This window comes from Oreochromis niloticus, unplaced genomic scaffold, assembly GCF_001858045.2.
Source record: "Oreochromis niloticus isolate F11D_XX unplaced genomic scaffold, O_niloticus_UMD_NMBU tig00006735_pilon, whole genome shotgun sequence".
Taxonomy (NCBI): Eukaryota; Metazoa; Chordata; class Actinopteri; order Cichliformes; family Cichlidae; genus Oreochromis; species Oreochromis niloticus.
Window position 1 is genome coordinate 39,554 of NW_020328146.1, and position 13,530 is coordinate 53,083.

General features: G+C 42.5%; 2 long non-coding RNA genes across 3 annotated transcripts; both read right to left on the reverse strand.

The window, feature by feature from the left end:
- Positions 1–1,276: 1,276 nt before the first annotated feature.
- Positions 1,277–7,230, reverse strand: LOC109200354 (uncharacterized). The gene is made up of 4 exons (XR_002060524.2): positions 6,988–7,230; positions 6,730–6,887; positions 5,141–5,318; positions 1,277–4,058 (listed from the first exon to the last, which is right to left on the reverse strand). It is a non-coding gene; the product is annotated as an uncharacterized LOC109200354 (long non-coding RNA).
- A 362-nt stretch (positions 7,231–7,592) lies between these two features.
- Positions 7,593–13,437, reverse strand: LOC109200356 (uncharacterized). 2 transcript variants are annotated; one of them, XR_002060526.2, is made up of 3 exons: positions 13,245–13,390; positions 7,954–8,012; positions 7,593–7,807 (listed from the first exon to the last, which is right to left on the reverse strand). It is a non-coding gene; the product is annotated as an uncharacterized LOC109200356 (long non-coding RNA). The 2 variants fall into 2 exon arrangements; XR_002060525.2 differs by having other exon boundaries at positions 7,593–8,012; positions 13,245–13,437.
- Positions 13,438–13,530: the final 93 nt, after the last annotated feature.

Genomic DNA, 13,530 nt, shown 5'->3' on the forward strand with positions numbered 1-13,530 from the left:
TGGAGCTAACAATAAATGTTTGTTTCAGTTCTATGAAGCTTTGAGTATTTTGGATTAGTAGCACTGCTGTGTTTGTTGCATCCTATTGCTGTAATTGTTTATATGCTTTATATATTCTGAAGCAAGTTGATCTATAGAGTTACATCATATCCTATAAGGATGTTATGTTTTTGTATACTTTCTGCCCAGTTTGACCCATTTAGCAGAAGTCAGCCTGTTTGTGTGCTTTTTTTTTTCTCCTTCACTTTTGTAAAGTGGAATTTGGAAACTTCAACTATAACAAAACCAATGTAGCTTAAAGGAAAAGGGGTGAAGTATTAGAAATGCAGTTTTTAAGAAAAACTACATTAGAAATCAGGAGATCAGCTTGTGCGCTCTGGAGATAAGCTGTTGTGCCTCTGCACGTTAAGTTACAGTCAAAATTAATTTCTCTGGAGATCACCGGGTTTGAGTTGGACCGCGTACAGAGGTTCTCATGTACTTTTGTTAATGTTCTGGAATGAAACAATTGAATTAAAATTTTATGAAATTAAAAAAAAAAAGAAAGAAAAGAAAAAAACAGAAGTCAGCCTGTTTAAGGCTCTGATATCTATTCTGTATGACTCAAAGCAGTTATGACACGGTCTGCTTTTCTCACCCAATAAAGGAATATTTCATATATCAGTCTACTCTTCATCTTATCAGCAACAGTTATCACAGCTCGTACATTTGCTTTTTACACATATATGTAGGCATTGAGCCAAATGTAGTAATGGCAACACACTGAAGGAACAATATTTGTCTCTTATATATAATACATGTATATATACACTGTCAAAGATAGAATGTCTTTCTCTGTGGTTTGTTTGAGTCTCCGGGGGGGCGGAGGGTTTAACTTCTGTTTTGTTTTGTGTGTGCAGATCCCATTTATTTTACACTGAAGTCAATGCAGTACTGTTTAAATACAGGGAGTTTATTGAAACACAAAGAACTTCAACAAAGCAACAGAGAAACTAAAAAGCTTGTTATATATGCATGTATATATGAAAACACAGGTTTCTAGCTATAGCACAATTTCCCATGGGGCAACACCTCGCACATGTTTTGTAGCTGTACCAAAGAGGGACGAAATAACAAAACAAAAAAGAGAAACATATTTGTCAAGAAATTTTACCCCCCCAAAAAAGTGGCATTTAAAACATGATATTCTACTGCCTTCTGGGGGAGGGAAGGAACAACGGTTTTTCTCCTTCTTGCCCCCCTCTGGTGTACAATTTCTTTTTTTTTTTTTTTTCCCCCCCCTGTCCCGTTTGGATCTTTAGCCATCAGAATTGTTGTCTTAAGGCCAAGAGAGATGCCAAGCGGATTTACTTTACCAACTGGATCATCATGGCCTTGCCATATTGGTCCATTTGATTGACCTTTATTATAATTGTGTATTTTATTTTATTTTCAGTTGTTACAGTCGGGACAGACATGACTGGGAGATAGGACAGGGAGAAAGAATGAAAGAAAGAAAGGGAGAGAAAGAAAAATTGAGGGGAGAAGAGATGGCGAGAAAGGGGAGAAGAAAGAAAGAAAACAAACAAAACACCTGGATCACCTGTATGGAGAGAAAAAACAAGAGACAACAAACAAACAAAAAAACAAACAAAAAACAGCTACATAATAAATACAGCACCCTCTGGTGTACAATTTCTTCCTTTTTCCTGTTTAAAAAGAGTTCACATATTTTGTCATTTGACTGTAAGCAGTGCATGGAGGAGATGCTCGTTTTTTGCACGACGGTCTGCCACTTCAGCCTTCCCTTTCTTTATAAGGCTGGAAAATACTTCAGACCCCTCCTCAGGCAGTAAGGGGCCTGAGGAGGGGTCTGAACTGTGGGCAGCGGTATGAGGAGAGAAGGGGGCAGGACTTGATGGTGGGTTAAGGTTGGGGGTGCGGGAAATGGGATTGAAACCCCTCCTTGCCTGAGGAGGGGTCTGAACCGAGTGGGGTAGAGGCTGGAGTGGAAAATGGGTTAGGGTAGAAAGGGAAGGGTGAACTGCAAGACAGTCACACAAAACGCAATCATCTCCTTGCACTAAAGTGGCTGCAATCAGCTGGAGGTCCAGGCTTCAGTGGATGAGGGTACAGGTACTCAACGGGTACAGGGGGCAGCCACGGCATGTCGGTCATGGGCTGCCGAGGTAAAAGAGAGGAGGTGAGGAGGAGGAGGGGTGAGTGGGGAGAAGGGAGGCTGAAATATTCACGTCCTCCTGCCCCCTCATAGAGGGCAGGAGGACGTGAATATGAACAAGGAAATGAAGTTCAGACCCCTCCCTGCCTAAAGGGAGGGGCACGGGTAAAGGGTGAGGGTGAGGGGGGAGAAGGAAGGCTGAACTATTCACCTCCTCCTCCCCCCTCTTTTGAAGGCAGGAGGACGTGCACGGTCCTGAACTTGCCTGACTGTCTGGTTCCACCACCAGCTGAGACACAGTGTAATTCTCTCTTTTACACAGCACAATGGGATTCTTTAAGCGTAAATCTGCCCGATTGGAGATCGGGAAGGCTGCCCCATCCGACACTCCTTTCTTTATAAGGCTGGGAAATACTTCAGACCCCTCCTCAGGCAGGAAGGGGCCTGAGGAGGGGTCTGAACTGTGGGCACCGGTATGAGGAGAGAAGGGGGGCAGGACTGGATGGTGGGTTAAGGTTGGGGGTGGGGAGAATTGCTAAAAGTCCTCATCTCGTCTTCCAGTCCCTTCTTTCCTGTATTAATGAGAATCCTGCGACAGTCAGTTCAGACCCCTCCCTGCCTGAGGAGGGGTCTGAACTGAGTGGGGTAGAGGCTGGAGTGGAAAATGGGTTTGGGTAGAAAGGGAAGGGTGAACTGCCAGACAGTCACACAAAACGCAATCATATCCTCCTTGCACTAAAGTGGCTGCAATCAGCTGGAGGTCCAGGCTCCAGTGGATGAGGGTAAAGGTACTCAACAGGTACAGGGGGCAGCCACGGCATGTTGGTCATGAACTGTTGAGATGGAGATGAATAGCTGCTGGGGTAAAAACACAACAACCCAACTATGGAAGGCTCCTCACATACCCTCGAGGACACTGAGCAAACCGCACTCAATGAGGGCACCTCAAGAGCCGAAAGAAACATCCAAAATTATTGTTTTCAGCCTGCTAACACAAACCGAAGTGCTTTGTCCAATGGGAATCCAAACAGAAGCATGAGAGGGAGAGAAATAAAAAAAAGGAAGAAAAATCTTTTCATTTCAGACTGTTGAGGCACACTTGGTTGAGTGGAGCTTCAGTGTCACTGTAAACTGTCTCAAAACACATTCACTTCAGTAATTATAATCTTTTAAACGGCAGTAGATCAAACAAGCAACAAGAAAAACTACTCTCGTTCAATGTAACAAAAAGCACTGTAACAGCTTCATATAGCAGAAGCTTCTCCTGACCACTGGAGCCTAGCTGATTCTACAATGAACAGAATAAACAATAATTGAAAGAAGAAGAACTTATTTCTGTCCAAAGGACCCGCTGAGCATTGGAACTTAAGAAAGGTGAATCACACCACTACTCTCCTCCCACTTTTCAAGGCTTATGGGGGATGCCTCATTTACACACTGGTTCCACTGTTCTAACATACACATTGCAGCTCTACTGGTCGAGTGAATGTTGTCCTTCTCTGTGCTGAATATCAAAGTAGGAAGTGCAGGAATCTGTTCATCTAAACCTGTAATAAAGTTGTTCAGATGCAACGATGTGGCTTGTTCTTCACAAAGAAGGGCCTTAGAAAGATTGCTTACTGCTCTGCCTTTAGTCCCATTTTCAGCTCCATCACTGGTATTCAGTCCAAAGTTATAAAACCAGATTTTCCACAGTGTGCTTTCTCCAGCTGGGCCTCACCGGGTGGCAACATTTCGCTCATGGAAATCTGTCGATCTGTACCCCTCTGCTTTATAGGACGGAGGAGTCTGTGCACATTGGAGTCACCGATGATCACCGATATTTTCTTCACATGAAGATTCCAGTCCTGGAGTTTCCTCTGTGTGTTGGGGTCTCTCGTTGGAGTGCAGACCTGTCGTTCTGGTGAGGATGGTGAGGAAGGGAGACAAGAGGAGGAGTTGTTAAGGTTCAAAAATATAGGGAAGGAAACACAGGAGGAATGCAAGTAACCACACTGGTCCAAAGGGTAAAGACGATGATTTTAATGAAATGACACGCGTGGGAGAATGAGCGGACTCTGTAAGCAGACAGCCCCACAATCTCATCCTCCTAACATCAAAATACAGTTTTATATGCATCAGAGTATATTTAGTGACGCCCCCTCATTGCGTCATCACATACATCAGCTTCAAAACCACAAATGTTCTATTTGACAACTTAAGGCACAATTAAAAAGTACACTGGCTTCCATCTTCTCCCCGGTGGTTTCCCGTAAGCCAGCTCAGCTCTCGCATCGTGCATCTACTGCTTCATCAGTCAACTTTCACCTACACCCCAACAGTGTGTGTGTGTATGTGTGTCTGTGCGTACACGTGCGAGGGCGCGTGCATGCTGTGTACTGCGTACGTGTCATGACCTCTCACTATTTGTCTGTCTGTGCGTGCACAGAGTGTGCATCTGCTCTCTGCACCTTAGTTGACCTCAACTTAGGCAACCAACCAGGCTCAGGCCATCCTGTGTGTAATGATCTTAACTTCTATGTAAAATGTATAAACTCATTATACAAACTCAGACTCTGGTTTTGGTTTCACTTTTGCAAAGCCTGCAACTTCAAAAGCCTATAACTTCCTGTCTCATTTTGGAGTTACTCTTTCACCCTGCAGTCTGCATAAACATTAACATTAACATCCACAGTTTAAAGTGGTTCTTTTTACTGGACCTGTAATAAAAACTAATATGATACCAATATGTTTGAACATCTGAATGCATCTAGGAAAGCAACATCACTATTAACACTGAAATGTTAATGATGATTATAAAAATAGCAGCAACTAATAGCAGGACAATATTTCTATTCCTGACAGAGTCCTCTGTTATTCTTGTTTGGAGGCGGGTCTGCACACAATTTTTCAATCTGTGTAGGTGTGTGAGTGTAACTCAAAGCTGTATTGTTTCAGTGAGGAGTTGACACGGTTATTCCGCTTTGTCGTTTCCCTGCTCACCTGTGGCTGTCATTCTTGTTTACTGGGTTTGTCACTGCTGATGTGGTAGCTGGATTCCAGTCTGCTAGCTTGGCTATAACCACCGCCTGGTTCTGGTCCAACGAGTCGGGCTGGAGACGGCGGCCCAGGTTCCGTTTCTCCCAGGATGGTGCCATCTCAAAGGGGCCTCTCTAGAAAACTGAAAACAAATTTTAAACTCATACTCTATGCTTTGGTTATAATGGTCATGGAGGATAACAATTGATCTCTCAGCCCAGTTTTTAGCATTTCCTCAATTACAGTCTGTGTCCTTCTATTGGAGATAGCAGGTCTATTATTTATTATTTTATCAGTCCTTTATTTATCCAGGTAAAAATCTCATTGAGATTAAAAATCTCATTTCCAAGAGAGACCTGGCATCATTCGAACAAAAGTCACATACCACATAGGTATATAACATTTAAAACAAATACAATATCCCATACCAACGTGTGTAAAATATACAATAACAGATCAAATTAAGAGTACATTAAAAACAATCACACTGAGTAAAAGAGCTGTTCTCTCGTTCCTTTAAGACAGACTTAAACTCTCCCAATGTAAGCAATTCTGATAATTTCAGTTCCTTCTGCAGATTATTCCAGGAAGCAGGGGCAGCGTATTTAAAAGCCTTTTTCCCCAATTCTGTTCTGATTTTTGAGACAATCAATTGTATGATATTGTGCGAACGAAGGCTGTATTGGTTGTGGTTTTTACACATAAACACATAAATAAGATGGAACCAGCCCAAGGAGAGATTTCTAGATAAAGAGCAACCAATGGGAGAGTCTGCGAATATGCAAAGATGGACATTTAGCAGCAGCATACAAAGAAGAATGTTGTACACGATTTCCATAGCTAGTAATAAAACGTAAAGCACAATGGTACACAGTATCCAACCTCTTTAGGTAGTGGGCAGGTGCATTCATAAAAAGCAGGTCACCATAATCCAATAAAGGTAAAAAAGTTGCATGAATCAAGTGTTTTCTCACTTGGAGGGAGAAACAGGATTGGTTTCTAAAAAAGTAACCTAGTTTTAGTTTGAACTTCGACACAAGCCTTTGAATGTGAGTCTTAAATGACAAATTCTGATCTATAATGATCCCTAGATACTTGTAAGATGTGACCATTTCAATTTCAGTTCCTTGAATTGTTTTAATCTTAGGAGACGTAGCTAACAACTCTTTGCCATTTGAGAATAACATGAACTTGGATTTCTCTGGATTTAACACCAACTTAAGTTGAGTTAAATGGGACTGAACGACATCAAAGGCAGACTGCAGAAATTGCAGGGTTTGTGCTACTGAAGGGGATGAACAATAAACTATTGTTCATCATTATTGTCTCTTATCATTAACAGAAATAAGAATAGTCTAATCAAAGTTACTAAATTTGTGGTTATTCTTATTCAGAAATTGATGATAACTGTCTTCTGAAACATTTTTCAGATGATCAACCGCTTTAATAAGTCTGTAAATTTTGCACACTTTAATAAAAAAAAGTGTGGATCATCCGATTGTACTCTATTCCTCCGAGGTTCAGCTCTTTCATTCAGGGTGGATTTTACATACCGTTTGTCTCTGGCCACTCCTCGATCAAATCTCCGATCTCCACCAGTCTGTACAAGGTAACAGATCGTGTTGTTTTTTCATCTTAGGCTTCTTCTGGGTTAGGCCTTCCTGTTGTTCATGGTGCAAGATGGGTGCCTTTGTTGACCTAGGAGGGAGAGCTGGAGACAGGTATTCTGAAATTGCCTTCTTTCTTTCTTTCTTTCTTATTTTTTTTTTAAGTAATTTAAGATGGGCTACGTAAAAGGTATTTGCACATACCAAGGCAACTCTTTGGATTCCGCGTCCATAAACATCCCACAGTTCTGAAACATGGTTTTCTCCACACAGAGGATGGGAGAGGAGGAGGGGTGAGGAGGGGAGAGCCAGATGGGGAGGGTTCTGTGGGCTCACAAAATGGAGGTGGTCTGGTCTGATGGATTCCTCAAGCAAACGTGTGCGGTGGCATTTTTATTTTCACATAAATAACATTTGGGTGGAAGGAATCTGATCCACCGTAAGGCTTCTTTTAAACATTTTTTCCCCGTTGTCGTAGCCGTTAACTTTTTAAGTGTTGTGTCTATCCCGGTACTGTTTAGTGGAAGTGTGGTATCAACAAGAGAAACTTTTTTTTCTCCACACCAAACTCCACACAAAGGAAGGGAGAGAAGGAGGGATGAGGAGGAGGTGAGGAGGAGGGTTGAGTGGGGAGAAGGGAGGCTGAAATATGAACAGGGAAATGAATTTAGACCCCTCCCTGCCTAAAGGGAGGGGCACAGGTAAGGAGGTGAGGACGAGGGGGGAGAGGGGAGAAGCGGATTACCATGGAGAGTAAAAATGTCAGAGGGCAGGGCAGGAGGCAGCCCTCTGACTTTTTTTTTTTTTTTTTTACCAACTGAAAACTTTACTCTCCATGGTAATCCGCTGTTACTGGGACAGTGGAGGCTTGGGGTGTAATGCCGTCTTTTTGCCAACTGTCCGTTGCCAGATTTCTGCTAATTGTTGGTCATTGATGAGCAACATATCGATGGCGCTATCTGTCCTCCATATCTGTTTCCTCTTCCGCTCATCTCCTCTGCCCCGCATGCCTTTAAGATGCATCCTACAAGTGTAGAGCAACACATAATCAGTTACTGCTCGTTAGGGTTTGTAATAAAAAGTATACTAAAAGACTGTTAGTTCAGTCTTTCCTGTTCTTGTCATCTTCTCTGCTCCTCATGATAAAAGATTTTTTTTAAAAAGTCTTACCTGTTTGTTTCCGACATGAAGCGGTTTTTGGTTGTGTCTGCTTATGATTTGAAACAGGTCTGAAATGAGAGAAACAGGAGATTTTTCCTGGGGAATTATAAGACAGTGGCGTCCCGTTTTCCTTCTCATTAATCATATGAGAAGAATGAAGGCGTTTTAAAGATTTTTGAGTTGAGGTTAGTCCTTCTGCAGCTATCAGTTTTCTAAAGACTTCGTCCTCCTCATACTGCAGACTGTTTAGGAAACTTGGCTCAGAGCTGCTGAAGTTCTTGACTGTCGTACATTTGTGGTTAGTCTGATGAAACTCATTTTCAGTGTACTGACTGAAAGTGAACAGGGTCCTGACTCCACGTCTGTGGTAGAGGTTGACTGTCATCTTGTGTAAAGGTGGCATCAGAGACCCTCCTCTTATTCTGTGGTGGTTCACACTTTCCAGGCTTCTCTTCTTCAGATTCACAGTATACATTTTGTAAAGTTGAATGGTTTTCTGAATGTGCCTGCCATAATTCTGTTTCCTTCTCAGTCACATTTCTAATTTTACACTCGTCAACTAAAACGGGCTCAAAGTCGGAGTTTTCAAGACCAACAATCCGCCCTCGTTTTTCCCTGACGCTGTGGCTGTCGGTGTAGCTGAGTCAGATAAGATAAGATAAAACTTTATTAATCCCTCGGGTGGGTTCCTCTGGGAAATTCGGTATGATGATGAAAGAGGCTGCACTGAATCCATGTTTGGTGGCTCACAAGTGCACATCTTATTGAGAACTCTCCGAGGAGCTGTGAAAAAGGCAGATATGGAGCTCTGTTTTTTGGCATTTCTGTTTTGGTCTGAGTGAAGTTGAGTGCCACAGCCAAACTGTATCCAGCACCTTCACAAAAGTGGTTCAGCAGTTTAGAAATGGGTGTCAAATGCAGTATTTCTCTCCGAGCTGAGGGCCACGAGTCACCTTTCCGGCTCCAGAAGGTCCAAGCAGTATGGCCCAAATAACAAACAAAAACATGAGTGCTGACATATGGCTGTATGCATGAATAAAAAAAAGAAGAAGAAAAGAAATAACATGCTGGTGCAAAAATATCCCAAACACATTCCCAGATTGCCTAACTTTTCATCTCCAGGCTGCATGAATTTGATTTATGAGACTAGAATTACATTAATATAGGATCCCAGTGTGTGCACTTCACAGCAGGCAGAGACAGCAACTTGGCCACAAAATGGCATAAGGGATGGTTTCTTCAGGGGACAGACTGCATGTTATAAACTAAACCATGAAAATGTAGAGTTTCACCATCGTTGACAGCAGTTTTGTCTTAAACTCATATATTTTGCAGTGATACTACACACCGATATAGTGTCACTAAAAAGGCACAAGGTACCAGATCATGTTGTTTTGTCATGTTAGGCTTCTTCTAGTGTCGGCCTTCCTGTTGTTTGTGGTGGAAGATGGGTGCCTTTGTTGACCTAGGAGGGAGAGCTGGAGGTGCTTGGTCCATTTTAATGCAGAATAAATACATCACACAGTCAAAAATGTGTTGATCTCAAATTCCATCCATCTTCTTCTGCTTCTCCATGGCCCGGTCCCAGTGCCAGCAGTCCAAGAAAATTAAAGCAAGGACAAAAGGAATGTGACACGTTCAGGTAGTCTGTTATAATGATAACCCAGAGATGTGCTCTTAACTCTGGTGGGAACTAACAGGTATTCTGAAATTGCCTACTTTTTTTTTTTCTTCTTTCTTTAAATGCAATTTAAGCTGGGCTACGTAAAAGAATTTGCACACGCCATGATAACTCTCTGGATTCCGGGTCCATAAACATCCCACAGTCAAAAATGTGGTGTTCTGAAATTGCCTTTATAAATAGAGACCATTTTCAGACATAGCAGTCTTGAAAAGCCATGCCCTTCATTTCTCCTCTGCAACCGTAACCCTGTGATGGCAGCCTCTTCCCCTCTCTTTCTCTGTTCTCAGCTGAAGCTCCATGTCCTATTTCTTCATGAAAACTGAAATCTCTGTCAGAGTCATGGAGATCTTCTCTGCAGTCCCTGCATCTTTTATGGGAGCGCTTCTGAACTCCTCTCAGGCTCTTTTACTGGGTCTTGTGTGTCTTGAGTCTCTGGTTTTAAATGCACAGAATAAAATACAAAAAAAAAAAACTTGAAAGAGATTTCCCTGGCATGGATTTTATAGCAGATAACCTTAAAAATGTTCTGCAATTATACAAAATTTGAAAAAGTTTACATTTCTTCAGTATTGAACTGCAGAAAATAAGCCTTCTTGTCCGAGGTCATTTAAGTACAAAGAAAATAAAACACAGCGGCCGCCAGCGCTATAAACATCGGTAGACTGATGGGTAATAAGCGAATGAACTAGAAAGCGAAAATTTCAGAAGAAATTTTAAGTGTGGCTATGCCGCTGGTAATCAGTGTAGTTTGCCATTCATACGGCTGCTTAGGGCAAAACTCAGAAGAGCAGCCATTCTCCACCATGAACTATGGTAAAAACAAACACCGCTCACGCTTCACAGATGACAGCTTACAGTTTTGTGTAAAGATGAAGTTACTTCGTACCGCGCCGATTTGCAGATGCTGTGCACACAGGTTCATGAGCAGAAGTCCCATTGTACCACGGCAGACCCGACAATGTTTGCACGAACACGCTTTGAAGCATTATGTTATGGACCACTTTTCACACATGGTTGGTTTACCCACACAGCCGGCTGTAGCTTTTCAACTTACAGCCCGACACACACCTTAAAAACAGCCGAGAGAGCACAGACTACGCCCGAGAGTCGTGATTGCAGATGCTGCTCAGGTGGGTCCACTTCCCCTGCAGCGGCACTGCAGACCACGCCCCGCCACACACATCAAACACGTAAAATAAATATTTATGCACTTTTGCATTCACTTTTTGGTTTTGTTATTTTACACAGTGCTCTGAATGATGAACAATGGTCTACAGCCAATCTTGTGTATTATTATACAAACTTTGGCTGTAAGATTCAGATAACTATTTAATAAAAGCTAAATATTTATAGCGCTATATAAATCCAATGCATTATTATTATTATTATTATTATGATGATGAGAGAAAGAAATCAAAGTATAACTTTGTGTCCACCTTTCCCTGTTAATGCCCTACCTGGCCCCTGGCAAAAGGGGGGCCAGCTAGCGGCGCTGTCGCTACCCGATCCGTACCACAACCCGATCGGTACCCTGCATGCGCAAATCTTACGTCACTTCCTCTCTTTGCCAGCATTGCGACATTCAATATATTTGAATGATACAGTTAGTGGGCAGCACGGTGGCACGGTGGTTAGCACTGTTGCCGCACAGCAAGAAGGTCCTGAGTTCAATTCCAACATCAGGCCGGGGTCTTTCTGTGTGGAGTTTGCATGTTCTCCCCGTGTTTGCGTGGGTTCTCTCCGGGTACTCCGGCTTCCTCCCACCGTCCAAAGACATGCAACTTGTGGGATAGGTTAATTGGATAAACCAAATTGCCACTAGGTGTGAATGTGCGAGCGAATGTGAGTGTGAATGGTTGTCTGTCCTTGTGTGTTGGCCCTATGACAGCTGGGATAGGCTCCAGCGCCCCCGCGACCCTGAAAAGGAGAAGCGGAAGCGAATGGATGGATGGATACAGTTAGCGCCCAGTTAGCTCCTAGCATTTCTCAACAGCTCTGCCTCCTTTTCGACTACCGGGACATTTAAACAATGGATAATCCGTATACAAACAAATTCATGCTTTTCTCCTCAACAGACAGCGTCCCCCGATTGAACAAAAGCTCCGTAAAATAATAAGAATGGCGCCTAATTACAGACTTAATAATACAGACTTTGTAATAGGTCACGTGAAGATTCATCAGCCAGATTAAGTGTTTACTGACAATGACAGTGATAGAAACGGACATCATCATCACTATTCCAATCAATCCTCTCCACACAGACAAGCATAAACACACTTGACTATCGCTAAATCAAATTTAACACGCATTTGAAATACGCTAATTCAGTTTATAACAGGGTTCATTCGCTCCGTCAGCAGGTGGCGGTATCCTCGTACACTGGGGAGTAAACTGCCATTAAACGAACAGAAGAAGAAGAAAACATCTGCACATGCGCGGTACGGATCGGGTAGACCCGATTTGTAAGGTCGGACTGTGCACATGCGCAGTAAGGATCGGGGAGTCCTGATCCGTAACTATCTTTCTATTTTTCGTTTTTGTCTACATTGTACTGAAATGCTTCATTATTGCAAACGTTTGAAGATATACTTATTATTCTTAACATCTTAACAGATACTCTGACCCTAACTATCTAAAACGCTTCGACCGGAAGTAGACACCTTTCGCGCATGCGGGGTACCGATCGGGTTAGCTAGCTAGCCGGCTATCAGCAACATCGTCAGAACACTGTTGCTATTATGGGATGTTTTCACAAAACGAGCAGATATTTGAAGTTACACACCTACATTCTCGCCTGAAATATCTTAAAAGTTTATTTTGTGACCTAGAAACACTAATAAAATACATTTAAAACGAAGAGGTGTCCGCCATTGTTTAACTCGGCAGAGGTGTGCTATGAATTGTGGGATATGGAGTTTTCCGTTACCGTAACTATTCAATGGTTCGCGCAACCTTAAAACTTCCAATGGTTCCTGAAAGCAGAGACGCTGTGCGCGCCATTGATATTGTCGTCATTACGGTAATCCAAATAAGGGTAGACAGGCCGTACCACTCCCGGCATACCACTAGAGAGAGCCAACACACCACAAATGAAGCCTTCCCATTCATTTCAATGGGCAAAAACTTGCATTAAAATATTCATATTTAAAAAAACTATAGAAGTAATAAACACCAGAAGTAATAAACACCAAAAGTCATAGCACACCATTCCTGATTCAGCCGCACAAAATGATATACCATATGTGAAGCTTGTCTCAAAACTGTGGAATAGTAATAAGTATTTAAGTCTTACTCTCAACAAGCAGCAGCGCTGCCATGGGCACTTCACCCGTGCCAAAGCGCTCACAGGCGGAGGATAGTCCTCCCCAGCTGCTATCAGGGCAGGAGACGTTCACACCTATGCCTCCAAACGGCAAATGAATCGCGCAAGAGCGAAGCCGCTGCTCCCGCACTGACTGTAACGCAGTCGTGCCAATTTCGGGTCACTCTTGCCGGTCCAAACCCGGATAAAGGAGCAGGGTTGGAATTGTGACATTAAAAAACAATTATTACTAAAAGAAATTTAATTTGTAGTTCTAAATAAATTCTAACTGCATTTAGGACGTTTTTTACTCACTTTATGTCTCTTCCACGATGTTACTTCTCTCTCCAACAACGTAGGTTACAATTACATCAGCGTGACCAATTATGCAAATTAGGCGATGCCGTCATTTAGCAACTTCTAGAGACTGTCTCTGATTGGTTTAGACCATGATAGGGGCATGATGTGTGTCTGTTGTTGATCACGTGAATGTCTGTGGCAAATTTTAATCAGGGAGATTTGTTTTTCTTTTGTGTCCTTTCTCTCTATCTTAGAATAGAAAATTCTAAGTCTATTATTGAGATATTCTTATTTTCTGTTA